The following is a 24,009-nucleotide window of genomic DNA, read 5'->3' on the forward strand; positions in this document are numbered from 1 at the left end:
AGAGTACCTTGTCCAAAGAAAGGCTCCATCCATGTTTTTGACTATTATTTTATTGTCACCACTACTGTCATTGTGATGAGATAATGAGTGGGGTATTATGAGATGTTCCCCTCTGTTCTCTGCTGGCTTCCTCCCCATGTCACAGTGAAAATATTGGGAAGGTGAAAGAGAGTTCAGGCAAAGACTTTGAGACCTTGTAAAAGCTCATAGTTAGTGGGAGGGACTCCCTCCTCTTCTCTTTAAGTGTATGCGCCATAGTTCAGTATGGGTGGTCAATGCATGCCTGAATATTAGCCCTCCTCTCTTAAATCAGCAGGTGTGTGTTTGTGTGAGTTAGTATTCGTGTCAGCAGGTTTCTATAATGTCTCCTTCTGCCCATACATCCTAACAGGAGCCCTGTGTGTGGAGAGTCACACCCATTTACACAGAACAGCTGCTGGGGAAACAGAGCTGGAAGAAGTACATTCCTATTTCCTAAATTAATTAGCTTGGTGCTTCATTCATAATTTTTAACTTACAAGCAAGGAATTCCTGACTGAAATAGAAAGCCCCAGGAAAAGAGTACAACTGACTATGAAGTAAAATTATAAAGGCTATTACTACAAGAATTAATCTTTGTATAATTAAATTACCTACATAGAAAATCCTATGGAAGCTATTGTCAACAAAGAGTAAGGCTGATAGGTTTGGTGAGTAAAAAAGCACTAAGCTTTTTTTAGATTTAGACAGTTCAAAATGGATGATAGGACACCCTGTTTTGGGGTGGACAATGCCATGTGGCAGCTGAGCAGTTTTAAAGCTTGCATGGGGGTGAGGTAGAAAGCCTCATGCCTCTTCATCACTGGGAGACGGCAAGGAGAACGTTCTTAGGACGGCATCCCTGAAAGATAGATAAGCAGTGAGAACAGCTTTATGGCGGTCCTTCATAAGCCTCCCATGCTCTCCTGGCCCGGGAGGATTAGAGTGTTCCACCACGACTGACGTTCGCTGCACTTAATTCTTGCTATGTGTCCCATGAGGAGACATGAAAGTACCAGGGAACTTGAACAATTTCCCTAAACTTACCAAAAATAAAAAATAGCTCCTGGAACTAATCATTGACATTGAAAAGATTGTAGGATACAAATGCAACATGCAAACAATCAAGTGTTTCTTTACGTTAGCTTTAACAATTAGAAATTGAAATTTCAAAGAAGAGTCCCATTTACCCTCCCCCCATTGAAGTACTTAGGCATGAGTCAATAAAACATGTACAGGACGTACAAGCAGGAAACTACAAAAAACGGATGAAAGAAATCAAAGAAGAAATAAATAAATAGGGAGACTTATTTACATAGTGACTTAAAATGCAGTATAAGTATAGTTAAAATGTCATTTTCCCGTAAATTGATCCACAGATTTAACACAATTGCCATCAAGATCCCAGCAGGAATTTTTGGAGATACAGACAAGCTAATCCTAAAATTTTTACAGAAAGGCAAAACATACTAAAAAGCCAAAACAATGTTGAAAAAAGAAAAATGGTTGCAGGACTCATGCTACCCAATTCAAAGAATTACTATAAAGCCACAATAATCAAGACAGTGTAGTATTGGCAAATAAATAGACATATAGATCAGTAGAAGGGAATACAGGCTTGAAATAGACCCACACAAATATGGTCATCTGATTTTTGACAAAGACACAAAGGCAATTAAGGAATTAGTTTTTTCAACAAGTGGAAGTAGAAGAATTAGGCATTCATATACTGGGGGTTGGGAAGAATCTAAAACTATACCTCACATTTTATACAAAATTTCACTCCAAATGGATCCAAATGTAAATTCAAAAACTACAAGTCTTCTAGAAGAAAATCATGGAGAAAACATTAGTAGCCTGGAGACATGACATCAGAAACATAATCCATAATAGAAAATATTGATAAATTGCACTTTTCAAAATTTAAAACATTTTGGGGAAAACATTTGCACATCACCTATCTGCCATAGGACTTGTATCCTGAATACGCAACACTATGAAAAGTAGACATCAGGATATACAAGGACATGAAAAGCTCTCAAAAGCAAACAGTAAGAACACAAAGAACGAGTACAGACGGGGAAAAGATGAGCAGCACTTTACGGAGGATTCCAGATGGCAGATGAGCACACGAAAAGATGCTCAAGTTCATTAGCCATCAGGGAACTGCAAATTAAGACCACAATGAAACGCCTCCTCCCATCTATCAGAATGGTTAAAATTAACAAAACATTGACAATACTAAGCGCTGACAAGGATGCCGAGAAACCGGACCTCTCACACGTTACTGCTGGAAATGCAAAATGTTCCAGCACTCGGGAAAACAGTTCGGCAGTTTCTTATAGTAACTTCATTAACTATTGTCATCCCAATAAACTTTAATTAAAAAAAATTTAAAGACCCACTTACCGTATGACTCAGCACTCACTCTCCTGGGCACTTATCCCAGGGAAACAAAAACTGATGTTCCCACAAAACATTTACATGAATATTCATCACAGTTTTATTTGTAACAGCCCCTAACTATAAACAACCCAAATGTACATCAATGGATGAATTGCTAGAGAAGTTGTGAAATATCCTTACAGTGGAACACTCCTCAGCAATTCAAGGAAGGAAATATTGATACACTCAACAGATTGGATCACAAAGGCATTTTGCCTGGTGAAAGAAGCTAGTTTCAAAAGACTATGTGTGGCTCTTTGCTGCATCTCTTATAAGGATGAAGACCATTCTCAGCAATCAGACAGTGGACATTCCAGAAAATGTGGACATCACTCTGAAGGGACCACAGTTACAGTGTAGGGCCCCAGAGGCATCCTGCAGAGGGACTTAAAATCACATCAATGTAGAACTCAGTCTCCTTGGAAAGAAGAAGAGGCTCCGGGTTGACCAATGGCGGGGAAATAGAAAAGAACTGGATACTGTTCACACTATCTGTAGTCGTGTACAGAACACGGTCAAGGGTGTTACCCTGGGCTTCCGTTACAAGATGAGGTCTGTGGCTGCTCACTTCCCCATCAACATCATTATTCAGGACAATGGCTCTCTTGTTGAAATCTGAAATTTCTTGGGTGAAAATTATATCTGCAGTGTTTGGATGAGGTCAGGTGTTGCTTGTTCAATATCTCAAGCCCAGAAAGATGAATTAATTCTTGAAGAAAATGACATTGACCTTGTATCAAATTCAGCTGTTTCGATTCAACAAGCCACAACAGTTAAAAACAAGGATATCAGAAAATTTTGGGGTGGTATCTATGTTTCTGAAAAACGAATAGTTCAGCATGCTGATGAATAAGATCTTTGACCAATTACAGAAACACAAAGATGTCAAGTGATTCCTCAGACTTCTTTATGATATTTTAAAGATGCAATAAAAGTCATGTATTGGAAAAAAAAAAGATTATGTGTAGAGTATTCCATTTATGTAGAATACTAAAGGCAAAATTATAAAGATAGACAACAAATTGTGGTTGCCAGTGTTTAGGTGTCGGTGCAAGGTGTACCACAAAGGGATTTCATGAGGAGTTTTCTTGGGGAGCGTGAAGGAACTGTTCTGAGGAGAAACAATATCTATAGAGTCTGACAAACCAGAAGGGCTTTGCACACGTGGACTATTGTTATTGCCCGTAGTCGTCACTTTTACCTTCCATCTAGAAACCTCAAATAACCAGTCCATTTATGAAGTTAATGAAATTCTCTCTGACTTTGCAGGGTACTGGTATTCCTCACTATGTAAAGTTATACTGTGAATATATTTGATAGACACACTTGATGTTGTTGAGCCAAAAGAGATGATAACGTGACTCAAACTGTTGTCATGTACAAACGTGTGAGAGTTTTGAGTTGGGCAGGAGTCTGGGTAGGAGGGTGACACGTCCTGTGTCAGCTGTTCCTCTGACTGGATTCCATCTTGGGCTTGTCTATACATGTGGCGTATTCTGTCACCTTCTCTGCACTTCCCTGAGTGGTTAACCTGCAAGGATCCCAGGGGTGTGCATCTGTCGTACCTGGTGGCACCAACTACACACTCGGATCCAATTTAGAAAATATCTGTAATAACTTTAATGCATTTAATTGTATATATTTTACATTACTGTAAACATTTGTTTCTTTGTGAAAGGAAATAGCAGTATGTTCCCGCTACCACACACTGTTGTTCTTACTTTAGGAGCCCATGGTCCATATCAAGTAACATGTGTTTTTGTTTGTTTGTTTTGTTTTTTGATGGATACTTTTAATATTTATTTTACAGATCACACAAAAAAAAATTAAAAAAAAAATTAAAAAATAAAGAGCAATTTTGGTGATATTTGGGGCAATTACTTGGGGTTGTTAATTAAGCTAATAGAAATGAATTGAGTTAATAGAAATGAATCATTATTTTTGCAAATTAAAGCAGTAGAATCCCAGTTCCTGTGTTCCGAAACATTTCTATCCAACAGTTTCCAGAAATGGACTCAATTTGGATCATAAGGAATATGCGTGGAGCCCCCAGTTTCCATTGTATCTACAAATGCATTTGCTTTATTGAATACTAATAGTCCAAACATGGGGAAATGTTATTTCACTGTGTTTGAAGAAGACACTGAAGGTCTGAGAAGTTAAGTCGTTTAACAAAATCCCACAGCTTGTAAAGGGTGGAGTCGGACTCCTAAAATCCTGGAAGAGGATTCTGAGCATACATACTATTTAACAACTATGAAGGTGCTAGAGCCAGAAACTGGTAACAGCGTTGGACTCTCAGGGGTGTAAATGGATATGAAGCTCAAAGAAAGGGACAGAGACTTTTATTTTTAATTTAAAAAAAAAGCATGTGCTGGAAGTTTTACTCTATATATGTATTCTTTTGAAAATGTGAAAAGAATCCAGGTTGGGCCAATAACCAGGATAACAAGCACCGACATAACAAACACAGTGACAGAGGTAAGCAGGAGTGCTCTGGGGACAGATGGAATGGGCCCTTATTCTTTACTTTATTTTTTTAGTTTCAGTTGTACAACGTAATGACTAGACATTTACACCCCTCACAAAGTGAGAACCCCACCAAGTCTACTACCCACCTGACACCGTACGAAGCTGTTACAATACCATTGACTCTATTCCCTCTGCTGTGCTCTACATCCCTTGGGCTCCTTATTCTTTATCACTGGGTGAAACAGGACCAAGGATGGGAAGGTGGGGAGGAGGAGCTGCCTGAGCTGAGCCCTGAAGAAGAAGTAAGAGTTTTTCAGATGAAGGGCCGGAGGAGTCTTGGAAACAGAGGCCTGCAGGAGTCGCGGCTTGGAAGCCTGTTTGGGGAATGGCAGGGGGACTCTGTTGGGGTGGATGACGGAGGCCGGTGGTGCTGCAGGAGGAGGTGGGGCGGGGAAGCCGGGCAGATCATGACGGACCTTGCTGGACATGCTGGGGAGTTTGGGTTTCATCCTGGAGGCAGTGGGGCGTCACCCAACAGTTTTAAGCCCTGAAAATCCACATTCCTGTGACACTGAGGTGTCGCCCTCACACTCAGGACTGTCACAGTCATCACTGCAGCCAGGCAGTAACGTCCCTGGATCACACAGCCACTCCCTTGTATTATCTGTTATTTACTTGTTTCTTTATTGTAACATTGTTTGTTGGTATTGGTGACGGTTTCCATGGTCTCTTGCATTTTTGCATGTCTTGCAGTTAGGCATTGAGTGTTTTTTCTTCCGGATTCTTTTCAAGGATGTTAGTGCAGCATAAGGCCTTGGAAGACTGAGGGAGTGTCTCCCTCCAGAGCACAGGATAGATTTGTTTAGCATCCTGTGTAATAGTGACAAGATCTTCCTTCAGGACAAAGGCCAGGCAGGCTTATGGCCCATTATGAAAAATTCAGATTTCCTAACTTTGGGGTTTGTCTTCTGTAATGCAACCCACTGTTTGCGGGCATCACCTGACCCTTCCCTCGTCCTGTGGGAATTGGGGTTCAGGGGACAGGTGCAAATGCTGATACTCTGGTTACTCTCTATTGCTGTGAGGAGGATACTGTCCTTTGTCTCTGACCCAGAAGACTTGTGTCTTCTGAGAGAAACCATGAAACTGGTAGGATCCAGTTTCTTCCCAGTTCTTGACGGTTTATTTATGTGTATTTTTATTTATGCCTTGTCATGTTTGCAAAAGGACTTCTGCATGCACTATACTGCTATTTGTTGTCACCGGTAAAGAAAGACAAACTTATATAAAAGCAATTTTGCCTTATTAATAAGATTTATACTGACGGTCTTTAAACAACTTTATTGAGATATCACGTACACGCCATAGGTTTTACTGCTTTAAAGTGCACGATTCACTTTTTTGCAATGGGTTTGCTGCACACTGTTGTAGTGAAAACCACCTCTAAATCTAACCCAAAACGGGAAAGGAAAAGACACACATCAACATCGTTGTCATTGGACACTTAGATTCCGGCGCGTCTACCACTACTGGGCATCTGAGCTACAAATGTGGTGGGATAGACAAAGAACCATGGAAACATTCGAGAAGGAGGCTGCTGAGATGGGAAAGGCTCCTTCCAGTCTGCCTGGGCCTTGGAGAAACTGAGAGCTGGACGTGAGCGTGGGATCACCACTGATCTCTCCATGTGGAAATTCAAGACCAGCAAGTACCATGTGACCATCATGGATGCCCCAGGACACAGAGACTTTCTCAAAAACATGACTGTGCTGTCCTGATTGTTGCTGCTGGTGCTGGTGAATGTGAAGCAGGTGTCTCCAGGAACGGGCAGACCTGTGAGCCTGCCCTTCTTGCTTACACACAGGGTGTGAAACAACTAACTGTTGGTGTTAACAAAATGGATTCCACTGAGCCGCCTTACAGCCAGAAGAGATACGAGGAAATCATTAAAGAAGTCAGCACCTACATCAAGGAAATTGGCTTCAAACCTGACACAGTCACATATATGCCAATTTCTGGTTGGAATGGTGACAACATGCTGGAGCCAAGGGCTAACCTTAGTTCAAGGGATGGAAGGTCACATGTAAAGATGGCAGTGCCAGTGGAACCACACTGCTTGAAGATATGGATTCCATCCTGTAACTAACTTGTCCAACTGTCAAGCCTTTGCGTCTGCCCCACCAGGATGTCTACAAAATTGGTGGTGTTAGTCCTGTCCCTGTGGGCCAAGTGGAGACTGGTGTTCTCAGACCCGGCCTGGTGGTCACCTCTGCTCCAGTCAGTGTTACAACTGAAGTAAAGTCTGTTGAAATGCACCATGAAGCTTTGAGTGAAGCTCTTCCTGGGGACAATGTGGGCTTCAGTGTCAAGAATGTGTCTGTCAAAGATGTTCGTCGTGGCAATGTGGCTGGTGACAGCAAACATGACCCATCTATGGAAGCAGCTGGCTTCACGGCTCAGGTGATGATCCTGAACCATCCAGGCCAAATCAGTGCTGCATATGGACCTGTGCTCAATTGTCACACAGCTCATGTTGCTTGCAAATTTGCCGAGCTGAAGGAGAAGATTGATTGTCGTTCAGGGAAAAAGGTGGAAGATAGCCCCAACTTTTTGAAATTTGGTAATGGTGCCATCATTGACCGGTTCCTGGCAAGCCCATGTGTGTTGAGAGCTTCTCTGACTATCCTCCTCGGGTTTGGGGCCGCTTGCTGTTCGTGACATGACACAGGCAGTTGCTGTGGGTGTCATCACAGCAACGGACAAGAAGGCAGCTGGAGCTGGCAAGGGCACCACGTCTGCCTAGAAAGCTCAGAAGGCTAAATGGATATTAGCCTCAATACCTGCCACCCCAGTCTTAATCAGCGGTGGAAGAGCGGTCTCAGAATTGTTTGTCTCAATTGACCATTTAAGTTTAATAGTAAAATACTGATTAATAATTACAATGCATCGTAAAACCTTCAGAAGGAAAGGAGAATGTTTTGTGGACCATTTTTTTGTGTGTGGCAGTTTTTAAGTTATTAGTTTTTAAAGTCAGTACTTTTTAATGGAAACAACTTGACCAAAAATCTGTCACAGAATTTTTTTCTTTTATTTATTTATTTATTTATTTTAATTTATTGGGGTGACAATTGTTAGTAAAATTACATAGATTTCAGGTGTACAATTCTGTATCACATCATCTATAAATTACATTGTGTGTTCACCACCCAGAGTCAGCTCCCCTTCCATCACCGTACATTTGATCCCCCTCACCCTCATCTCCCACCCCCCAACCCCCTTACCCTCTGGTAACCACTAAATTACGTTCCCCAGATTAATTTTCAAACCCCGTGGCCATCTTGTGGTTACTGATTGTTTTCTAATCCCCTCACCTTCCCCCTTACCCCCACACCTCCCGCCCATCTAGCAACCCTCAGTTTTTCCTCTTTGTCTCCAAAACTGTTTCTGATTAGTTCATTCACTTATTCTTTTCTTTAGATTCCGCATATAAGTGAGATCATATGGTACTTATCTTTCTCTGTCTGACTTATTTCACTTAACATAATGTTCTCTAGGTCCATCCATGTTGTTGCAAATTGTAAGATTTCTTTCTTCTTTATGGCTGCGTAATACTCCATTGTATAAATGTACCACAGTTTCTTAATCCAGTCATCTACCGATGGGCATTTCGGTTGTTTCCATGTCTTGGCTATTGTGTATAGTGCTGCAATAAACATAGGAGTGCATAAAGATTTTTGAATTGGAGTTTTGGATTTCTCCGGATAGATACCTAGGAGTGGAATTACTGGATCATAGGGTAGTTCCATTTTCAGATTTTTGAGATACCTCCATACTGTTTTCCATAGTGGCTGCACCAATCTGCAATCCCACCAACAGTGCACAAGCATTCCGTTTTCTCCACATCCGCGCCAGCACTTGTTGTTTGTTGATTTATTGATGATAGCCATTTTGACTGGGGTGAGGTGGTATCTCATTGTGGTTTTTATTTGCATTTCTCTGATGGTTAGTGAGGTTGAGCATTTCTTCATATGTCTATTTGCCATCTGTATGTCCTTTTTAGAAAAATGTCTCTTCAAGTCCTCTGCCCATTTTTTAATTGGGTCTTTTTTTTTTTTTTTTGGAGTTGAGTTGAGTGAGTTTTTCATAGATTTGTGATATTAATCCTTTATCAGATATATCATTGGCAAATATTTTTTCCCATTCAGTAGGATCCCTTTTTGTTTTATTGATGGTTTCCTTTGCTGTGAAAAAACTTTTTAGTTTGATATAATCCCACATGTTTATTTTTTCTCTTACTTCCCTGACGCAAGGGGATATATCAGTAAAAATCTTACTCCGGGTAATGTCTGTGAAGTTTCTTCCTATATTTTCTTCTAGGTATTTTATGGTTTCAGATCTTACATTTAAGTCTTTAAGCCATTTTGAATTTATTTTTGTATATGGTGTAAGGAGGTGGTCCAGCTTCATTTTTTTTGCATGTGTCTGTCCAGGTTTCCCAGCACCATTTATTGAATAGACTGTCTTTACCCCATCGTACATTCTTGCTTCCATTGTCGTAGGTTAAATGGCCATATAGGCATGGATTTATTTCTGGACTCTCTATTCTGTTCCATTGATCTATGTGTCTGTTTTTATGCCAGTACCATGCTGTTTTGATTACTGTAGTCTTGTAGTATAATTTGAAGTCAGGTATTGTTATACCTCCCACTTTGTACTTATTTCTCAAGATTGCTGAGGCTATCCATGGTCTTTTATGGTCCCATATAAATTTTAGGATTATATGTTCTATTTCTGTGAAAAACGTCGTTGGCAGTTTGATAGGAATTGCGTTGAATATGTATATTGCCTTAGGCAGTATGGACATTTTAACTATATTAATTCTTCCTATCCATGAACATGATATGTGTTTCCATCTATTTATATCTTCATTCCTTTCTTCAGTGTCTTATAATTTTCTGAGTACAGATCTTTTACTTCTTTGGTTAAATTTATTCCCAGGTATTTTATAGTCTTTGGAGCAATTGTAAATGGGATTGTTTTTTTAATTTCTCCTTCTGGTGTTTTATGATTGGTATATACAAATGCAACTGATTTCCGAATATTAATTTTGTATCCTGCTACTTTACTAAATTCATCTATCAGCTCTAATAGCTTCTTGGTGGAGTCTTTAGGGTTCTCTATATATAGTATCATATCATCTGCATATAATGATAATTTTACTTCCTCCTTACCAATTTGGATGCCTTTTATTTCTTTTTCTTGTCTGATTGCTGTGGCTAGAACTTCCAGCACTATGTTGAATAGAAGCGGAGATAGTGGGCAACCTTGTCTTGTTCCTGATCTTAGGGGGAATGGCTTTAGCTTTTCCCTATTGAGTATGATGTTAGCTGTGGGTTTGTCATATATGGCCTTTATTATGTTGAGATATGATCCCTCTATTCCCACTTTCTTAAGGGTTTTTATCATAAATGGCTGTTGGATTTTATCAAATGCTTTTTCTGCATCTATTGATATGATCATGTGATTTTTATTATTCATTTTGTTAATGTGGTGTATCACATTAATTGATTTGAGGATGTTGAACCACCCTTGCATACCAGGGATGAATCCCACTTGATCATGGTGTATGATCTTTTTAATGTATTGCTGAATTCTGTTCACTAATATTTTGTTGAGGATTTTTGCATCTACGTTCATTAGAGATATCGGCCTGTAGTTTTCTTTTTTTGTGGTGTCTTTGTCTGATTTTGGGATCAGGGTGATAGTGGCTTCATAAAAAAGTGTTTGGGAGTCTTCCCTCCTTCTGGATTTTTTGGAAGAGCTTGAGGAGAATAGGTGATAATTCTTTTTTGAACGTTTTGTAAAATTCACCTGTAAAGCCATCTGGTCCAGGGCTTTTGTTTGTTGGGAGATTGTTGATTACTGATTCAATTTCTGTGGTGGTAGTCAGTCTATTCAGGTTTTCTGTTTGGTCTTGAGTTAGCCTTGGAAGGTTGTACGTCTCTAGAAAATTGTCCATTTCTTCCAGATTGTCAAATTTCTTGGCATATAGTTGCTCATAGTAACTTCTTAAAACTTTTTGTATTTCTGCGGTGTCCGTTGTCACTTCTCCTCTTTCGTTTCTGATTTTATTAATTTGGGTCCTCTCTCTCTTTTTTTTAATGAGTCTGGCTAAAGGTTTGTCAATTTTGTTTATCTTCTCTAAGAACCAACTCTTGGATTCATTGATCTTTTGTATTGTTTTTCTGGTTTCTATTTCATTTATTTCTGCTCTGATCTTTATTATCTCCTTCCTTGTGCTCCCTTTGGGCTTATTTTGCTGTTCTTTTTCCAAATCCCTTAAGTGTGAAGATAAACTGTTGATTAGTGATGTTTCTTGTTTCTTTAGGTAGGCCTGCAAAGCTATGAATTTCCCTCTTAGGACTGCTTTCGCGGCATCCCATAGATTTTGGGTCGTCGTGTTTTCATTTTCGTTTGTCTCGAGATATCTTTTGATTTCTTCCTTGATCTCCTGCTTGACCCATTCATTATTTAGTAATAAGTTATTCAGCCTCCATGAATTGGTGTGTCTTCCAGTTTTTTTCCTGTAGTTCATTTCTAATTTCATAGCATTGTGATCAGAGAAGACAATTGGTATGATTTCAATTTTCTTAAATTTATCAAGACTTGTTTTGTGGCCTAACATATTGTCTATCTTGGAAAATGTTTCATGTGCGCTTGAGGAAAACGTGTATTTTGCAGCATTGGGGTGAAATGTTCTGAAAATATCGATTAAATCCAAGTGGTCCAATGTATCATTTAAGGCTGTTGTTTCCATATTGATTTTCTGCCTGGAAGACCTGTCCCTTGTTGTCAGAGGTGTGTTGAAGTCCCCTACTATGATAGTGTTACTGGTGATCTCTGTCTTTATGTCAGTCAGTACCTGTTTTATATATTTAGGTGCTCCTATGTTGGGTGCATAGATGTTTACTAGGGTTATGTCCTCTTGTCGGATCGATCCCTTTATTATTATATAGTGCCCACCTTTATCTTTTAATATGTTCTTCATTTTAAAGTCTATTTTGTCAGATATAAGTATTGCAACTCTAGCTTTTTTCTCGTTTCCATTTGCATGAAATATCTTACTCCAACCCTTCACTTTCAGCCTGTGTGTGTCTTTTGTTCTGAGGTGAATCTCTTGTATACAGCATATACAAGGGTCTTGCTTTCTTATTCAGTCAGCCACCCTATGTCTCTTGATTGGAGCATTTAATCCATTTACATTTAAAGTGATTATTGATAGGTACATAGTTATTGCCATTTTTAAATTTGTAGTTAGGTTGTTTTGATCTTTCTTCTATTTACAGAAGTCCTTTTAGTATTTCTTGCAATGCTGGCTTGGTGGTAATAAATTCCTTTAGCTTATTTTTTTCTGGAAAACTCTTTATCTCTCCATCAACTTTAAATGATAGCCTTGCTGGATAAAGCAATCTAGGTTGTAGGCCTTTGTTTTCTATCAGTTTGAGTATCTCCTGCCACTCCCTCCTGGCCTTCAATGTTTCTGTAGAAAAATCATTTGATAGTCTTATGGGAATTCCCTTGTATGTAACCCTCTGTCTTTCTCTTGCTGCTTTTAGGATTCTCTCTTTGTCTTTAAGCTTTGCCATTTTAACTATAATGTGTCTTGGTGTGGACCTGTTTGGGTTTATCCTGGTTGGAACTCTCTGCACTTCCTGGGCTTGTATGTTGGTTTCCTTCATCAGGTTGGGGAAGTTTTCGGACATTATTACTTCAAATATGTTCTCAATCCCTTGCTTCCTCTCTTCACCTTCTGGTATTCCTATGATGCACATGTTGTTGCGCGTGATGTTATCCCAGAGGTCTCTTAAGCCATCCTCATTGTTTTTTATTCTTTTTTCTTTCTGTTGTTCTGTTTGGGTGATCTCTGCTACCTTGTCTTCTAAGTCGCTGATTCAATCCTCTGTTTCATCTAACCTGCTGGTAATTCCTTCAAGTGAGTTCTTAATTTCGGTAATTGTGTTCTTTAGTTCTAACTGGTTGTTCGTTATGATTTCTACATCCTTCTTTATGTCTTCTCTAAGCTCCTTAAACATTCTTATCACCAGTGTTCTGAACTCTGTCTCTGAAATGTTGGTTACCTCTGCTTCATTTGGTTCCAATTGTATAGGTTTCTTCTGTTCTTTTATTTGGGACATGTATCTTTGTTTCCCCGTTCTGGCTGACTCTCTGTGTTTGTTTTGATGTATTAGGTAGATACCCTAGAGTTCTTAGTTCTTGCTAGGTTATCTTATGTAGTATGTGTCCTTTATATTTGACTTGCACTACTTCGTTCTTCTCCTCTGCGTGTGCTCCAAAGGTGACTCTTGTGTTGTGTATATTGTCCTGTTCAAGAAGATCTTTAATTGAATTTTTTGCTTGTGAGTAGGTGGGGTTAACTCCTGGGTTGACTCGTTGTGAGACTTGGCTCTGCCCCCCACAGGGCGTTCTGCTGCGTGAGGGTTGACCACTTAAATGTGGTTTGGCCTCTATGGGGTCTAGTGTCTGCAGAGAATTCCCTCTGGGTGTATGACTTGTAGGTCAAACCCGGTAGTACTCTGGTTTGGTCTGGAGTTGGCCTCTGGATATGTTGAATCTTGTGCCTCTTAAGCTGGGCCCTGGTAGGGCAGTTTCAGAACAAAGCAAATCACCAAGCACAACAGCAACAACAACAACAAAGAAAAAAATCAAATACATTCACATGTAAAAACACCCGAAAACCCCCACTCGACACAGGCAAAGATATCAAAGATATAAAGACAAAGCAAAACAAAAAGCAGTGCCGTCTTGGCTTAAGCCCACTAAGTAATCCCCAGGTTGTCCTCTGCTGTACCAAAGAGCCCCCTGCTTATTGCGCAGGCAGAGCCGGTCACCTGGTGCCCAGAGTGACTTTGGGACTGCAGATTTAAATGTGTGGGCCTGAGGGGTCTGGATGATAGTTTTTACAAAGTCAGTGCAGTTTCTGCCCTTGCCTGCACATATGCACACTGAGAGTAGCACAACCAGCCCTGTGTCCAGTACTCCTGAGTCTTAGGGCACTTCTTCAGTGTGTGTGTGTATGTGGAGGGTGGGAGATTTCTGAGCTGCTGAAAGCCCAGAGCTGCGTCTGCCTTACTGCTGATCCCTGGGAGTGTCTCTGCAGTTGCACTTGCCCCGCCCTAGGCAGGCCAGAAAGGGTGGGGGCTGGGAATGGTGGGGTCTTCTGTCTCCCAGCCCAGCCGCGCGTCATCCTCTTCCCGCAGGCCAGAAAAGGTGGTGGCTGGGGGTGGAGGAGTCTCTTCTCTCCTAGCCCAGCCAAAATCACACTCTTCCCAGCCTCTTCCCTGGGTCAGGGCTGCCTGTCAGGCTTCCCAGAGCCTGAGCACTACTACAGATCCTCTGTAATCTGACACTACTCCTCAGTTCAGGGGTCAGTTTAAGTCTCTGGAAGGGCGGGGGTAGGATTGGAAGAGCGGGGGGTAGGGGCCTAGGTATGGAGTCTGTGTTCTTTGTTCGCCCTATGGCCCACTAGCCACCCTCCCGGCGGGAGAAATCAGCCATGGGACGCAGGGAAAGAGCCCACCTCCTGGTCTCTGTGCTCTCCGTTCCGCCCTGGGATCCCATACGTGGCCTGAACTGCGGGTGCCACCACGGTTTTCTCCGCGGCTGCCGCCGCCGTGGGCTGGGATTTCCCCGCCAACGCCGCCGCGGGCCGCAAGTTTTCACTCCGCTCCCTTCCTTCCTTCCCCTGTTCGCCCAATTAGCGCACCTTCAAGTAATCCTTAGCTTCAAGTAATCCACGAGTCTCTTAGCTGTTCTGTGTGATGAGCAAAGAGTTCTTTGATGGGTTATAGGTCCCGTTTGTAATAAGATCCGGAGGAGAACTCAGAAAGTGCGCCCCGCTGCCGCCATTCCTATGACGTCTCCCTCCATTTCTTTTCCAGTTCTGATTCTCCTGACTACATTTTAAGATTTTCCATTTTGTTTCTGAAGGGCATCATCAGACATTTCCCAGGAACTTGTTCTGGATGGAGATAATTCCCACATGTTGACGAGAAAATGTCCAGGTGACTTTTGCACACACAGTGGGTTGCATTATAGGAGAAGAACCACAAAGTTGGGAAACCCAAATCTTTCTTCATTGTGTTAATTTTACTGACTCAGTCACTGAGAGACTCTTTGAATTTTTATTTGAAGGCATCTAGACTAGCACTATCCTCTAGAAATTTCTGCAATGGTAAACGTGCCCTTTATCTGCACTGTACAATATGGAAGCCACCAGCCACACGTAGCTATTGAACACTTGAAATGCAGTCAGTGAAACTGAGGCATTTTATTCATTTTATTTAATTTAAATAGCCAGGGTGTCCAGTGCCTGCAGTATTGGAGAGCATGGCCCCATAAAATGACAAAGCTGCTGCTTTAGGAGAGAATCTCAGGGTTCTTGACCAGGCCCCAAGGTTCTCCAAGATCTGCTTACCTGGAAAACATTTCTGAGCTACGGCTGAAGTCAGCAGCTCCTGGGAGAGCTTTGGGTTCCAGGGACTCATTCTTGGTTCCAATCTCTCTGGCTCTTCCAAGGTTTATTTTTTCTAAACTTCAGCTGAACCTGTCCCAGGTGATCCAAGCAGTGAGGTGCCCCTCGATCAGACCTCACAACCCCAAACGCCTTACGAGTTTCCTTCTCATAAGGGGTGACTACAACCATCACAGATGGGGTGAAGTCCATCCTACAGCTGTACTCTTGTCCTATTACATCCAACTCCCCCTGCAGTGCACGATTGTCATAATATTCTAAAGCCTTTAAATAGCCCCCAATAGTGCAGGGGATTTTTGTGCTAGTCATTTTCTAAAATATGGGTATTTAAAATAAAGCATGACTTTGATAACTCTTTTTGCCTTGCTTTATTTTTCAATATGCAGCATCCTTAGAAGACAGAAAAGAGGCAAACTCTTCTGGGCTCTGTGAAGTAAACCATATTGCAATGCAGTAATGAGCCTGGATCTCCTCACCTGTAAAATATGCAGTGACTGTGCTTCTTACAGTTGGGACTTCCCTCTATGCTCCATGTTTTGACCTAATTAATCTTCTGGGATATAGTTTTAGTATCAGTTAGGAGCCCTGCCAAGTGGACTAAACTGAAGCAAGTCTTCAGTCAAGTAGTGCCTGGGACGGTTGTGTTCCCTGAAAGTAAACTATGCACCATGGAGATAGTGGTGAGATACGAATACTTCACACAACTTGGAAAGCACAGTGGTGTTCAGCCAATTTACTCTGGTGAGCATAGAGACACCACCCACTGCTCAAGGGCCCTCTGAGTGATCTGTAGTTTCCCACGTACCTCAGAGGATAACTACTGCTAGTGCCAGGGAGAATGATAAATAATAAATATAGGGTTCCACCCTCCATTAAGGAAATACTACCTGCAATATTGTCATCAAAGCCTATGGGAATCTTTGGTGTTCAATAGTCTCCGTGAAACACACACAGGCAAATCTGAGTGAAGATGCAGATGGTAGACACATCATGGGAGCACCCAGGTAGGGCAGGGCAAGGGGAGAAGTGCCATCTTATTTGTTTATCAGATTGTGGTTTCCAAAGGTGAACACAACATATTTACAATCTCATGTTCTCATCTGCAGTGTCACCTTGCCACTTCCACATCAACAGAAGGCGTCTAATTCCCTTCCCTTTTGTTCTGCATCATCTTAATGACCATTTTCCTGAAAATGTGTCAGAAATGCTGCTGTCTGACTTCCAGGTTAGGTCAAAGGAGGTCACATCTTGTCCATCTTTCTCCCGTGGAACATGCCCTCCAGATGCTGCCTCTTGAGATGCTCCCGCTCAGACCCCCACCAGTTGTTAAGGACCCAAGGCACAAGGAGCGGCCATGTCTAAGGCCCAGCTGGACCGAGCATTTGAGTCGTCTTATCCCAGGTGCCAGACATCTGCACAGTGAGCCTCCAGATGATTCCCTCTCCAGCCACGGAGTCACCCAGGCTTCACGTCTTCCCAGCTGAGGCCCAGAGGTAACGAAGCAGAGACACACCATTTCCTCTGTGCCCTGTCCAAACTCCTGACCCACAGAATCCATGAAAATAATAAAAAGGTTGTTTTTGCCACTACATTTGTGGTGTTTTCTCATGAAGCTACATATCACTATAACAAAAATTGGTATATGGCCTCGAGGAGCTGCTAAAATAAAGAGACATGAACCGTTTTCAATTTCTTGAGATACCTCCATACTGATTTCCATAGTGACTGCACCAATCTGCAATCCCACCAACAGTGCACAAGGGTTCCCTTTTTTCCCACATCCTCGCCAGCACTTGTTGTTTATTGATGATGGCCATTCTGACAAAAGTGAGGTGGTATCTCATTGTGGTTTTTATTTGCATTTCCCTAATGATTAGTGAGGTTGAACATTTTTTCATCTGTCTGTTGGCCATCTGTATGTCCTCTTTAGTGAAATGTCTCTGCATGTCCTCTGCCCATTATTTAATTGGGTTGTTTGTTTTTTTTGGTGTTGAGTTGAATGAGTATTTTATAAATTTTGGATATTAACCCCTTATCAGATGTATCATTGGCAAATATCTTCTACTTTATGACCCAGCAATTCCACTCTCAGGTACAAGGTTCACGAACTCGTCCTAGAAAAAGTGCTACATACCTCATTGCTGAATATCACTATGGTCACCTTCCAACTACTCCCCATGGGAAGCTATGCACCAGCACCAGTGCCTAGTCCACCCTTCAGGGAAATTTTGGAACTCTTTTTCTGGAATGGCCATCAGGGCTATCATTGTATTACCCTTGATGTCCTGAATGTCATCAAAATGTCTGCCTTTCAATATTTCCTTTATCTTCGGGTAAAGAAACAAGTCATTGGGGGCCAGGTCAGGTGAGTAGGGAGGGTGTTTCAATACAGTTTTTTGTTTACTGGCTAAAAACTCCTTCACAAACAATGCCGTTTGAACTGGTGCCTTGTCGTGATGCAAGAGCCATGAATCAGTGAAAAGGTCAGGTCATTTTCACCTAACTTTTTCATGCAGCATTTTCAGCACTTCCAAATAGTAAACTTGGTTAATGGTTTGTCCATTTGGTACAAATTTGTAATGAATAATCCCTCTGATATCAAAAAAGTTTAGCAACATCATTCGGACTCTTGATTTGGACTGACGGAAATTTTTTGGTCATGGAGAATTGGCTGACTTCCATTGTGCACTAGGACACTTTGTGTCACGGTCATATTGGTACACCTATGTTTCATCACCAGTGATAACATGGCCCAAAGCATCATCTTGCCTCTCCAAAAGGTCTTGGCAAACTTTGACTCTCCTTTGCTTTTGTTTATCGGTGAGCTCCTTTGGGACCATTTTTGCACACACCTTTCTCATGCTAAGATTTTCAGTTATGATTTTCCTAACTATTTCTCTATCGATGTTTACTTGGTCTGCTATGCTTCTTACAGTCAGCCGACAATTTTGATGCACAATTCTATGAATTTTTGCTCTATATTCTTCAGTTCTGCTTGTTACTGGCCGCCCTGACCTCTCTTCATCGGTGATACAGTCTCTACCCTCAGAAAAATGTTAATCCCTTTGTACACTGCTGTTTTCTTCATGGAATTATACCCATAAACTTGGACTAACATGTCCCTGATTTCATTTCCACTCTTGCCAAGTTTAACAAGAAATTTAGTGTTTGTTCGTTGCTCTAATTCAAGTTCAGACATTCTTGCGATGGCACACAAAAACCATAATGAACGCCACTCAGCAAGACACTGCCACACATGGACACAAGCACAGCTGTGACACACTAATATACCAACGTTATGAAAACTTGTGAGCTGTTTGTACAGTGCCGCCAATGTAAGTGCACGGTGACAAGTTTCGCGAACTTAATTGTCAGATCATGTGAGTGTGTGTGTGTGTGTGTGTGCGTGTGCATGTGTGTGTGTATCAAACATCCAACAGGTTTTCTTTATTTTTGCTGCAAATGTATATGCTGGATTTTGTCAAAGGACCTAGAATAACCAAAATAATTTTTATTGAGGAGAATAAAGTTTATGTATAAGACAACAGTAATAAAACAATATGATATTGGTTTAAGGACAAATAATCAATGGGACAAGATAGAGAGCCCAGAAAGACTCATACACACATGGTCACCTAGTTTTCAAAAAGAGCACCACTGCAATTAGAGAAATAATAGTCTATCAATATGTAGTGCCAAGTTATTGAATACCCATGTGGAAAAAATGAACTGTCTCACGCCAAATGCAGAAATGAATTTAAAATAGATTCTAGAGGTAATATGAACAGTAAGACAATAAATCTTCCAGAAGAAACCACAAGATTTGGGATCAAACAAAGATTCCTTTAAAAGGACACAGAAAGCACTAACCTCTGAGAAATAACTAATCAATTGATAATTTGTATTTTATGAAAATCAAGAACTTCTGTTGATCAAAAGAAATCAACATTAAGAATGTGAAAATGCAAGACACAAAGTGGGTTAGAGAGAGGAGGCAAAGTGAGATAGAGACAGAAATACCACATCCAAAATATAGAACCAATAAAAAATAGACCAACAATCAATTTTTAAAAAGAGAAAAAGAATAGACACTTCAAATAAGAAGATATACAAATAGTCAATGGACAGATGAAACCATGCACAACTTCAGAAGTCATCAGAGAAATGCAATGAGATACAACCATTCACCCCTCAGAATGGCACAAAAGTAAAAGCCGGCAGCACCCCATGTCAGGAAGGCAGTGTAGCAACTAGGACTCCCTGGGAGTGTAAATTAGAACAATCACTTCGGAAACGTGTTTTATCTGTGAAAGTAAACCCGTGGCTGCTCTGGGACCTGGTAAATCCACTCTGAGGAGATGTACACGTGGGTTCACCAAAAGACACGTACAACAATGTTCAGAGAAGCCTGATTCGTTCCAGCCCCAAACTGCAAACACCTCAAATATCCATTAGCGGTAGACGGACAAATAAATAGTGGTACATTCACATAGTAGACTATTGCAGAGCAATAAACACGATCTGCTGCTTTACACAGAAACAGCTGAATCTAAGAGACATACTGCAAAGATGAAGGCAGACACTGAAGAGAACATACTGAGCGGTTCCAGTCTTGTAAGTTCAAAACAGGCAAAACCAACATGTGACGATCACACTGAGAATATTGTTGAATCTGGATGGAGTCTGACTGGGAATGAGGGAGCATTCCTGAGAGAGGCACATGTTCTCTCCCCTGATCTGAATGGTAGTTATAGCACATCAATTCTTCAGGCAGTGCATTTAATATTTGTGCACTTCAGAAAAATTAAGAAACAATAAAAAATTATTATTGCAATGAACAATGTCTCCTCTTTTATAGAAAATAATGCTAGCATTTTCTGGAAAAGGTGTTCTTCTGTAATCTCAATATTTCTGACAAACAATATGTTGCTTAGGTGTTTCCTTCTTAATGGAAATACCCACGCTACTAATTTAATTTTTTCTCGAGATAAGATCTATAAAATAGGCATTATCTCTGGATAGATTGTCTATACAGCCTTGTCAGTGCAATTAAAATACTTTAATTGTTACATACTCAATATACTTAATTACATGAAGACTTTCACTTTTTTTTAAATTGGTGCTTTTTTTTGTTTTCATATGTCAACAACTTTCATGCTTATGTAACTGCAGAAACTTAAGGCATTTAAGGCTTTCTTTGCTCTTAATTATTTCTTGCCAAATCATCTCTTGGATACCATGACTTAGATGTTGTTTTGAAGAGAAAGTGTCACAGAAACGAACGGCCAAATGCTAACTGTCTCTGGGAAGTGAGGAGGAGCCCAGAAGAGGAGAGAGATAAAGCCTCGATTTGGAAGGGCAGGCATGGGAGGGGCTGTGCCTGGGGAACGCCCGTGTCCTGCCGCCTCATGTGCATTGCTGTGGTTTCGGGCACCAGAGAAAACAGCACTGAGGTGGACTGTACACACGGGAACCCTGGAAAGAACCCTACATGCTTTCACTAACGTTCTACTAGTATTTTTTGTATACTGCTCTCCAAGGAAGCCTCTTCCTCCTCCAGCTCCTCCTGGTTTCTCCTCTGCCGTGGGAGACCCTTGAAGGAAGTTTCAGTGATTTTCGGACCCTCATGATAAAACCTCTGTGCAAGGAATTAGCTTAGGACAGACCCAAGGCCCCCAGTGACTGCAGCCGGGGCCATTAAGTTCAGTCGTATTTGTTCATTTGCTCCCATTTATTTCAGCAGAAATTATTGCAGGTCTCCTCTGCGCTGGGTACTGTCTCTGCGGCTGAAGACACAGCCATAAACAAAACAAAGTCCCTGTCATTATGGAACATTAGCTCTTGGGCACAAGCAGAGCGAAAACAAGCCAATACATATACAGTATGACACGGACACAAATACAACAACAAACATGTATCAGGGTGGCAGGAGGGCTGAGGATGGGTGTGGAATGGGGTTATTGCAGACACAGTGGTCAGCACAGGCCTCTGCGGAGGTGACATCAGAGCAGAGGTTGGAGTCAAATGGGCAGAGAGGTGTGCAAATCTCTGGAAGAAGGACAGGGTAGAAAAAGGAGAAGGTGAGTGAGAAACCCTGAAGGAAGCAGGACTGACGTGCTTGAGACGTATAGAGGACGGCGAGGTGGAGAGGAGCGGGCTGTGACGAATGGCAGCAGCAGGTGACGAAAAGCTTCCAGGGGTTCAGTCACGTGGGGTCATGTAAGCCATGACGAGGATTTGGGATTGATGGGAAGACACCTGGGGGATATTTGAAGAGGGCAGTGACACATGTGAAGGACCCTCTAGGTGCTGGATGGAGAACAGACCTAACAGACAAACTCTTTTTCTCACTGACACATCACAGCTCCGCTCTCCCTTCTCCAGTATAAAACCTCTCTTCTCCCCGGAGCCACTGAAAAAACAGGCTGTCTCTGCTGCCCACAGACAAGGCTGCCCATCTGAAGCAGGAAGCAGAGCCCCGGGAATTTAATCACAGGGCTCTGGGAGCTGCTCTGTGAGAACCTGTTCCGACCTCCTGCTCTGCGGAGCACGAGTCCCCATAGGAAACATCGGAACACAGTCCTATGTCTGCGGGTACCTGAGCTTATGAGACTTGGTGGGAACAAAGACGTCACCAGTGTCGTATCTGAGATGCCAGATGTCATGCAGGGACTCAGCTCCCGCTCCCCACACAAGAACACACGATATGGTGAGGCCGAAAAGGAACCATAGATAGGGGAGCCATACCACTACATTCTCAATGGCGACTGGTCGAGACACACAAGCAAATATCTGCCAGTACCCCAACGAGGGGTCTTCCTGCACCCGCATCTCGCTGGCGGCCAGGTGAGACTCAGGAAGTAGGATCCACATGATCCACAATCCACAGTCTGCTTGCTAACCGCACTTGCTAGCTGCCTCCGCTTCTCTGTCAACCCACCAACCCCACTTGCTAGTTGCAATCCCGGGCTGCTAGCCCAGCCACAGCAGTTATATTAGTGGCTACTGGCTAACTGGTTATGGCTGATGGCCAACTAGTCACAGCTGCTGGCCATCTACTACCCAAGCCAGCACCTTCCATGTGAGGTCGAGAGCCTGGAAACTGCTCTCCTGGCTTTGTCCCCACACCAGAATCCTCTCTCCCAGACTCTTTGCAGCTCGGGTGACCCAAGCTCAGCCAACCAGATGCACCCATTCTGCCGGCTGGGACGGGAGGGCCCTCGCTCTCCTGCTGCAGGCACCGACCTGAAGGTGGCTTCAGGATGGCACCCCAGGGCCAGAAAACGCAGTGCTGCTGGTGGTGGCACCTGCAGTAAGGACCCATGTCAGGCACAAACCTTGGTGACAGCAGTATCTTCTTTAGTTTCTGATCAATAACTTGGTTTCCAAAAGAGTTAGGACTGCTAACCTGTGTGCCATCTCTCCATCCTCCTAATGGATAGTTGGGCTCCCTTATATCCCTTCAATAAATCTCTTTTCTGACCAAATCATTCAGAGTGCATTTATCCTGGTTGCAATTCAGACTCCTCACTGATGTAGGGCATATCGGGATGGAATTTAAAATGTTGGAGTTATAGCTATGAAAAATTGTTCTTTTATTACTTGTCGCGTCCAGCTCAACACGGGCAGTGAGGGAACGAGAAGGGGAGGCTTTAGGTTCAGTTTTAAGAAAGAAAGAAACAGAGACTTAATGCAGTTGAATCTCAGAGGGGCAAGGGTCTCACAGTCATGAAAGACTGGAGCGCAAAATCAGGCCGACTGGTGGCTTTTATTGATTATACAAGGGAGTAAAAATTATCTTATCTACGGTCTGTGAAATTCATCCATCATATCACAAAGGTGATTTAATCCAATTATCCCTGTCTGCAAACAGCTGGAGCAGAAAGTCCTATGACTTATTTAAGGCATGTATCCTCCTGGGGATAAGCCTCTCATGATAAAACTTTGTTGTTGAGCTAAACAGGGAGAGCTGATATTATGGCTCTCCTAACTTCTCTCACAACCAGGTGAGAGGGAAAGCCACTGTCAGCAGTGGCTTCCTTTAAGCAGAGGGGAGGGGAGGCAATGCTCCTTCCCATATTTTCCATAGTAGCTCATCGGGGTCCCCACACGGTTCTGCCTATCTTAGGTGGTTCCTCACGTGAGAAATCTTACCCATCCTTGGCTGTCAAACCATCTTTTGAGGACCAGAGAGACATGAGGTGTAAACATAAAGATGAAGCAAAGTCCCAAGAAGGCACAGTCTCACAGACTCTTCTTTCCTTAGGGAAAGGTACGAAAGAACAGTCGTCTAGACTGCTGAGTGACAACAATTCTAATCAAGCATTCATTGTTCTAAGTGTCTCACAAATTAGATACACCTGTCGTGCTATGTGCTTGTGGACAGAAACAGCAGTAGCACCACGTGTTGCAAGCATAGATAACAGGGTTTACTGAGGTGTGTGCACATACAGGGTGTGTGAACGTGAGCAGACAATCCCCTGAACACTCAGTGTCCCTGAAAGTTGTGCCGGGGCCAGCCT

The 24,009-nt window shown here is 42.1% G+C and overlaps 1 long non-coding RNA gene and 1 pseudogene across 1 annotated transcript in view; both read left to right on the plus strand.

Annotated features, from left to right (window-relative positions):
* LOC117035033 (uncharacterized) overlaps positions 1–17,040 on the plus strand; it is a 64,036-nt gene extending 46,996 nt beyond the window's left edge. Inside the window, exons 2-3 of the long non-coding RNA XR_004425157.1 lie at positions 14,944–15,017; positions 16,594–17,040. This is a non-coding gene — a long non-coding RNA (uncharacterized LOC117035033). The remainder of the gene's footprint in view (positions 1–14,943; positions 15,018–16,593) is intronic.
* Positions 2,741–3,316, plus strand: LOC117035030 (60S ribosomal protein L9-like; annotated as a pseudogene).
* Positions 17,041–24,009: the final 6,969 nt, after the last annotated feature.

This window comes from Rhinolophus ferrumequinum, chromosome 15, assembly GCF_004115265.2.
Source record: "Rhinolophus ferrumequinum isolate MPI-CBG mRhiFer1 chromosome 15, mRhiFer1_v1.p, whole genome shotgun sequence".
Lineage (NCBI taxonomy): Eukaryota > Metazoa > Chordata > Mammalia > Chiroptera > Rhinolophidae > Rhinolophus > Rhinolophus ferrumequinum.